Raw genomic sequence first — 9,155 nt, forward strand, 5'->3', positions numbered from 1 at the left:
AATGAACAAGGAATTGTGGCTGTCAGAAATTACATTCTGGTAAAGCCTGCTGTAGTGATTTGGAACGTGTGCCAAGAATGGCAGGACAGGAGCAGAACACAGATCCAGCACAAAATCTGTCATGAAGCCTTAGGACTTCGGTGTCTGTTTTGCTCTTGTGACTGAAAAATGTCATTAGCAGGGAATTCAAAGTCCACTTGCAGATCAAAAGTCTCTACTGGTTCTTCTCATGTCTTAGAAATCTGTGTCAACTCAGTGTAGTTACTCATACTTTATTGTGGAAAACATTGCAACAACAGCAGGCTGTTAGTTACTGAATGCTTATATACAGAAATTTCCATTTGTTTATGAGGCCTTAAACTCTTGAATAAATGCTGTAAAAAAAGGGTCACTTAAGTAAAGGGTAAGAAGATAAATTAAAGTAACTATGTTCCTGTCATGTGAGATCCAGAGCAGCATAAGATAACTAAAGGCACACTTCTCAGAATTCAAAGGAAGGAACAAAAGCTGACATCCTCTGATATAGGCCTAAAGAAGTGTTTCAGCGAGCAAAGGAATAGGTCCTTCATGCAATTGTCTACTTATGAACCAAATGAGGCTTAAAGAAGACCTGATCTAGTAGCAAAATGCTAGGGTTTTCTGCTTGGAAACACCATTATAATAATGAAGTGTCATTCTCATCTTGCACCTACCTGTAGCACACTGTAATTAGGATGGGAAATATTTTTTAGTAGATGTGTCCTCACCCATAATCATTGCAAATGATTACAGATTACAAATGCAAACAGATCCTAGCTGCTGCGTACCTACATGTGTTCTGAGTTCCTTACTAGCTCTGTTTACTTTCTGCATTTATCCTGCAATAATTCTATCAACCCACAAATTCTCCCTGTCACATCAGTGGGTTTAAAACCAGTGGTCCTCTTATCATTTGAAGGAAGAACAAATTTCCTGATAGTGCCCAAGAGGTGCTTAAGATGATCACAGCAAACATCTTCTGTATTTTGTATATTTACTAGTGTATTTAGTAATATTTGGCAGTCCAGTGATCTGTAGAGGAAAACTGAAAATTCTTTCAGTTTGGTGTGACTCTGCTGAGGGTTCTAGTGTTTAGGATAGTAAATTAAGTAGAAGCAAATGTAATCATGCTCAAAGCAGGATATCTGTGCATGCCCCCCATATGGATCTCACATCCTACACAATAATCAGTTAAGCAGTAGCACCAGAATTCAGCAGACAGCTTTAGGCTCTCCAGTACAATTCACTGAGTAAATGCATGAATAGTCACTACAAATCTGGACCAATGAATACAAAGAAAGCTAAACAAAACCATCAATTATTCTACATTCAGAAAGTTCTCTTCACATTAACAGATAGAGTCTTCAAGAGAGTATAACAGTAATCAAAACTTCACAAATATCATCAGCAAGACATGAAATTCCTATTAAACCCTTTATACAAAATAACTCTCCTTAGGAGATGTGGGGGAAAATGATTCATCAGCTAAATCCACAGTAGTTCATTCAAGGTGACTAAATTTAAACACTTTCCACCAGAAATGCCGGTACCAGCAAGTTCTTGTTAATGATTTATAATAAGTCACCCAGACATAGTTCGCTGCACTGAACCCTAGACACAGAATGGAATTTAAGACAGCCCAGTAGGTGGGATTCAGTGACGATATACAGTGAACCTGACAGGAAGTTCAAGTCTGTTCTTTATCTTTTGCAAAATACATAAAAACTGAAGTGAAAACTGGGTACAGCTAATCAATAAGAGTGATTTGCATATAAAAAAGTTCTTTTTCAAGAACTGTTGAACTGTGATAAAAAGAAATGGATTATGCATTTTTGGCTAAATTTCTTTTTGTGGCTCTACGTTTTTCTATTTTCCTGAGAATACAGGAGTGGCTGCAAACATTATCATGTGTAAGAGATGTTAGGGGGGTTTATGGTCATATTCAGATAGCTGAGTGCAAGATTGCAATTGTCTTACATGGAATGAAGTCTACATACTAAACTAAAATACTTATGACTTTAACTTTGATTACTGATGATACTTCTTTTCAAATAGCATAGCCCTGGAATACTGAATGTGATAGAAAATGTTATTGTCTCTTTCTAGGGCAAGAGTATGTGAATGTGCCACCAATAATGAAGGTCTAACTGACTAAATCAACTACTTTTTACTGTTCTGTTCATTCTGGAAATTCAAAAGCAGCTGCCATTTCAGCATGAAAGCCCTTGAAGAAGCCAATTGCATGTGAGCTACTGAGACAATATGCAGATGAAACAGAAAAGTATATCAGTCCAAGTGACAGTTTTCACTTCAGAAAATATACTTTGCTGCTGCAGCACACAGGACGCTGAGACTAAGAGCCATCTTCTACCACAAATTAAAACCATTTTCACAGAAAGGGGCCTCCAAGTACTATGAAGAACACCAAACATAAGTACCTCAGGTGGTAGATACAGAAATATTGTAAAGCAATACTGACCTTCTAAGGACTGGGAGAAGACAGAACTGTTTATTAAATATAAAAGTAGAGGGAAAGCTGTGCTGATACATATGCTTGCAACAATTAAACCACGAACAGACTGACTGACTCTGAAGTCTGTATGAGTCAGGTTTTTAAAGTTTTTTTTTTATTTTTACCTGATTTATATCAGAAAACACGGTTTGGTATGGGAGGAGGACTTACAGCAACTATCTTACAGTAACACCTTTGCTGTTGTTGTCATTGGCATTATTAGTCAGCAATAGCAGGTGGCATTCAGCCTCTGCCTAGACTTGACTTTTGTTGACAAAGCTGTACTGGGTTATAAGTTATGTCTTCAGCAGACAGTACTTTGTCAAGTGCTTGGCCTTAGTTGTTGGTGGAGAGGCACTTGTGTCAGCAACTCACACTGAATGCAATGGCCATGCCTATAGTAATCTGGGTGACTGCACATCTTCTGGAAGTGCTAAATGCTTTAACACTGGAGTATAATAGAATCACAGAACCATAGAAGGCTGTGGGACCTTAAAGATCATCCAGATCCAACCCCCCTGCCATGGGCAAGGATACCACTCACTAGATCAGGTTGCTCAGAGCCTCATCCTACTTGGCCTTGAACATATCCAGGGATGGGGCAGCCACATCTTCTCTGGGCAACCTGTCACAGTGTTTCACCACCCTCTGAGCAAAGACTTTCTTCCTAACATCTAACTTTAATGTGCCCTCTTTCCATTTAAAACTATTGCTTCTTGTCCTGTTACTCTTCGTCCATATAAAAAGTCCCTCTCCCTCCTCTTTACATGCCCCCTTTAGGTACTGAAAGGCCAGAATGCAGTCTCCCTTGGAGTCTTTTCTTCAGACTGAACAACTCCAACTCTTAGCCTCTTTTCATAGGAGAGGTGTTCCAGCCCACTGATCATGTTTGTGGCCTCCTCTGTACCTGCTCTAACAGGTCCTTGTCTTTCTTGCATTGAGTATTCCAAACCTGGATGCAGTGCTCCAGGTAAGGTACATAACGTAGCTGTCATCAATTCATACTAACTGGTGGACAAAAAAAAAAAAGAAAAATATTATTAATAGCTTCACATATCCAAGTACTTCTGATTCTCATGAAGAGCTCACATTTTTGCTGGAAATTATAATTATTAACTAACATATGATTATTTTCATGTATTTTGAAGAAAATACATATAAATAAAAGTCCTTGATCTTCTGATACTACAGTCCTATATTTATTTTCCACATATGCAGCTGTCAAAGGTAACAATGAAGGCAAAGTAAAATTCTTAATACAAAATATTACCTCTGTATTACATTGATAATAGGTCAGCAAAGATTAAAGACCATTATATCTGACAAACATACTAGCCCTACCTTGACACTGGTAGTCTTCCTGTTCTCCCTAGAGCTTTGCTCTCCTAGTTTTTGGTTGGTTTAAGGAAAAAGCAAAATCAGAGTAGTAGAACTGCAATAGCATTCCAGAATAAAGGGTGAAGAATGTAACACAGAGGAAATAACTCAGTGTTGGAAAGAAAGAGAAGCGAGAGTAGAGAAGATACAATGACAGTTTTGTCTGAGAACACCTTTGGAAGTCACCTACACAAGCCACACTACTCCACATCACTGCAAATAGCAAAGACATGGAAAAATCTGTCCAGCAAAATTCAAGCAGCCACTACTGACTGCTTCTATGAAATTACCATTGTTTCTTATGTTCACATGTGTTTGGATGGACCTTTTGGATTGTCTGAGAATTAACACTGAAAATGCTTCATATCATGTTTTCTAATTACAGGTAATAATGGCAACACCCACTTTTGAAGTTCTTCATCCCATTTCAAAAGCACCTGCTCAACTTGTGGAACTTGAAATGTGACTAAGTCCAGGTCCTGTCAAGAAGTAATCATCACACAATGTCTGAACGGCTTTCCACTCAATAGAGGTTTCCATGGATGCTCATTTGAAAGGACTCTTGTAGAACTATAGGAGAGATGAGTCCCAGGTTGGCATTTCACCTTGATAAGTCCTCATTTCTAGCTGACCTCTATTTTCATTTTTTAATGTCTCCCTCTGGGCTGGAAGACTTGTTCAAAATACTATTCATGTATGCCTTGTATTATTTACTAGTTTTATTTACATATCAGGCATATAACAGTCATAAGGATTGTATTTAAGGAGGTGTTAATAACCCCCACAGAGCCAGCCCAGAGTCTGTACCTCATGTTGGAACAACTGAGCTGCTCCCACACCTGTCTTTGACCCATTAGCATTTTATCCAGCCCACTCAATGGCAAACTGACATTTTCTGATCTTTTTCTTGTCAGCAAAAAGTGAAAAAGAAGAAAAACAAAGTAGGGATTTTTGTGCTGATCCTGCATCACGATCCTTGCCAGATTTCCTGTAAGAGCTAAAGAAGAGGAAATGAAATACGACTGTGAAGAAATATTGTAGCACTTTAAAAATTGTGGTGATAAAGTTGCTGAACATTCTCTTCAACACAACTAACAGGCATTCAGAAGGAGAGACAGACCAGAAAACTAAATGCATAAGTGACCCCATGACTGCACTGCAGTAATAATTAACAATAAATGCTTTTTAATTGTATTCCCCTTTTTGCAAAACTTCATGATGTCTTACTTGTAAAAGTTTTAAGTTAATAATAAAACTTTGGTTAATTCTTTAACACAGATGTATATCTAGCTAAGTTATAAAATACATAATTAAAGGACTAGGAGGGATTTCAGTTGTCCTGAAGCCAAGTGTAGGACTTCAGAATCCATTTTTCAGGCAAATCATTATACAGACAGCAGCTCAGGCGCAGTTTGAGGCTTACAGTGTGGATCACGCTTGAGGCTGGTCTTAAGAACCTAAGTGACAGAGCAGTGAGAAGCTGGGTGTTCTTTCAGTAGCATGTGTGCTTTGGTAGCTGCTCCACCTGTGTATCTGCAAAAGGAGTTCTTATGTTGCTGTTAAAATCAACACAGTCCCAGCCAATATGACACAGAGCACACACTGTCTGGCACAGATGGAAATTGCACTTGATGGATGGAAGGCTGTGCCAGAAGGAAAAGTTCTTGAAGGGAAAAGCAATATTCCCCTATATAACAGCAAGAATTATTTCTAGGTTGCCCAACTTTTCAGCTTTTTATTGCTCTTACTGTTATCTTAATTGAATGTGGAATGTTTCCCTGATTCTGAAGTAGACTTTCACCTATAGTGACGTTTTATGTACCTATCAGTCACACATAATTTCTCATAGCAATAGAATGATCCATAGGTCTACAGTTTTCTAGGAAGATTACATTGCCTGAAAGAAGAGTTAACAAAAATTCTCTGCTAAGGCTTCTGCATCTATAATACGTGCAACTGCAGCACTGATTGTGGGCTAAGTGGAAACCTCTTCTTACCGTTTAGCTTTAATCCCTTCCAGACCCTGTAGATTTTCACAGATTATGAAAGAGAGCTTGAAAATCCAACAATTCATGTCTTGATGCATGGTGTTCACTGTTGCTTATCAAAAAGCTCCACAAAACAAAAATAATTTTGCTAGTCAGGTTACAGATTTGGTTGTGAAAAATCTGAGTCACCTGTGAAGAGGTAATAACTACACATACAAATTATTAATAATGTCTACGTATGTTATTTATACTCATGATGCACAATGCATACCAATACAAAAAAGGCATGGTATGTATGCATTTTAACAATCAACACAGATAACTTTTTAACAGAGGTTTTCCATAAGAGGTTTCCTAGACAAGTACTGACCTAGTTAAGGCCTGTTGAATATTTACTGGTTAATGATCTTTGAGGAAACTTTCCAACACAACCCAGTTTATATTTATATCTATGATGTTATATTCTGGGTGAAAAATAAAAAAATAGCAAACTACTTAACATCTACTCTTATTTAAATACTAAGGCACTATACAATTCCTTTAGGCATACTTCTCATAATTCTGCAGAATCCAAATCACTATGGTTTGTGAAACTGATAGACAGTAAGTTGTTGGACTTGCTTCTTCTTCCAGATATATAAAATCATATAAAAGAAAATACATAAATAAGAACACTAGAACTCAACCATCCTCTGTTGCAATGTTCACCAGAGAGTGATCTCCCTGATTTCACTAGTCAGCTGGTCTTTACGGAGTCACAAAAATATGACAGTTGTCAACAGTAGATAAGATTTGGCATGGAGCTCATAGGTCTGCAGATAATACTGAATAGATATAAATGCCCATCCTGTCCTAGCTGGTCATTTCCTCTGAAAACAGAAAGATAACAGAGGAACAGGCTGTCACCTTTGTGTCACAGGAGTAAGGCTTAAGGATTTTTGACATCAAGCCACAATTCAACACATTACAGTTTTCAAGCATTGCATTTTCCAATAACCACTATCATTTTTACTTTCATTAGGTCCTTATATCTTCCCTCTAGAAATAGTAAAGAAGTAAGGAGGATTAACAGAAGAGTTCTCTGTCAGAAGCACAATCCATGTTTATTTTCCTTTAAGACTTCATAAATAGGAACAGATATTGTTTCCCTCTGCATACCTATCAAAGGGGCTCTATAGAAATGTTTTCCTCTTGCATAACAGCACATATCTGGCTTGCTCTAGGCATGACAGTAAAGCCTTTTCATGCACAGAACAAGTCATTGTGCAATGGAGACATGCTAAGTCATCTGACACAGAGAAGATTTCTTGCAAATGATTGATAACATTACAGGAATGATCAGTTGATTTTGTAAAAATTTTTTTAATAGAAGAGACCAGTAATGGCCACATTGCAGCTGACTGGGTGAATAATTTGGTTGTGGTATGGGAGATCTGGGTGTCCTGAGAGTGCACTAAGCAGCTTTCAAAACCATTTGGGGAGCCAGTCTAAACTGTCCAGCAATCTAGGTGTATATCATATGCCGTTAGGTGGATAGCCTTGCACTAGGTAAGGTAATGGTCCCTTTTGGCCTTCATTTATTATCTGAATCACCTGATTTTGGAAAATAGTTATCTACTCATTGCTGCACATAAGCACACCTTCTGAATTCTTGGTTTCACATCTGCCATTTATTAATTACTGCATTTCTTCAGATAAAGAAGTGTTTCTTTTATTAAAGAATGGAAATGTATGAATCAAACTTTTCTACTATTAGTTTAGTGTTCATTTTTGTCTGTTTCCTACTTCACAGCTCCCCCTGTGAAGAGAAGAGGCACACAACACTCAGTCTGGACAGATGATCTCAGCCTTCTTCAACACTGCTGTGAGAAGGCTGGAGCTAGAAGAGAACATCTATGCTTTGGTAACTTTCCCAAACTCAGCTGAACATTATGTCCAAAAGACTTAGCAGGTTACCTTAACAAATACAGGACTCTCCAGTGTCATTGAGGTGATTCTGGAAAAGGAGAAAAGCACATGAAATTTTCAGTCTCACAAATGGCTAATACAGGTTGAACCAGAGATATTGATAAAGATCTTTTGTATATTTGCTTAACATATGACTCCTCATGTAAATAAAATGTACTATAAAACAGGTAATTTTTAGACTTAACGACTAAATAGTATGTTTTTGTAACAGAGCTCTCAGAAATCCTAGGGGTCTGTGCTGGGAGACAACACACCCAGCTCTGAGAAAGGAAGAGGACAGTCTGAAGAATTATACCTTAATCAGTCTAATTTTATATTTCACAAGCTATTAGGATAATGTGTGAACTGTTCATTTAAAAGCTTCCATTTAACTTCACAGTAAAATTAGATGGATGAATCCATAGGAAAAAAAGAAACACAATGGAAAACACCATGAGAAAAAAGTAAATAGTCAGAACAAACCATACATTAGTGAAAAACAAGCAAGTCACTAATGTTGTCTGGATAGGTAGAAGGTGCTGGAATGGAAATTCTTAATTCTTGTGTTGTACTTTGCAAGAGCGGTAACTTCGGCAATATTTTTATTTTATTATAAGCTGTTGTAGATACAATTCTTCTACTGAAAGTTAGATCTCCAGTGGTTTAAAACAAATCTTTATATATTTTTAAATGCAGCAGGCATCAACATTGCTTATGTGCTGCTGTGTACCAGAAAACAAGAATGGGTGTGGCAGGCAACCTAGACTGAAAACAACTGCCTGATCAGACCTACTAACAGGAACAATTAGTATTGTTACATTAGCAAGGCAGAAGCAAATAAAAGGGACATAAATTTGACATTTTTTCCATGTCTTACAACCATCAGTATTGATAAAACTTTCTTGTATTACTGTATTATAAAATGCTGTACAGTCTTAGCAGTCTGTGTATTGAAGAGTATATAAAAATTATTTTGAACTTGGCCAAATGTCTACTATTTATGTTTGTTTGATGTTGTGGGATTTCCATAGATTTTTTCTAACTTCATAGATGCCCTTTTGGCACAGAAAGAATATGGCAAAAGTAATGGTGTAGATGTGGCATCACAGAAAATTATGGAATTCATAAACAAGCCCATGAGGCATTAGCATGGGCAAGCTCAGTAGAGCACAGAGACACTGCATGTGGCTGCTCTTCTGTTGTACCATTGACACAGAGGCTGTCAAAGGGGCAATCATTGTGTCTGTTCTGACAAGTTAAATTATTATACTGGTTTATTTGGCTGAACACATTCTCATCTGGAGACAGGACGT

The sequence above is a fragment of the Pithys albifrons genome, chromosome Z (assembly GCF_047495875.1).
Source record: "Pithys albifrons albifrons isolate INPA30051 chromosome Z, PitAlb_v1, whole genome shotgun sequence".
NCBI classification, from domain to species: domain Eukaryota; kingdom Metazoa; phylum Chordata; class Aves; order Passeriformes; family Thamnophilidae; genus Pithys; species Pithys albifrons.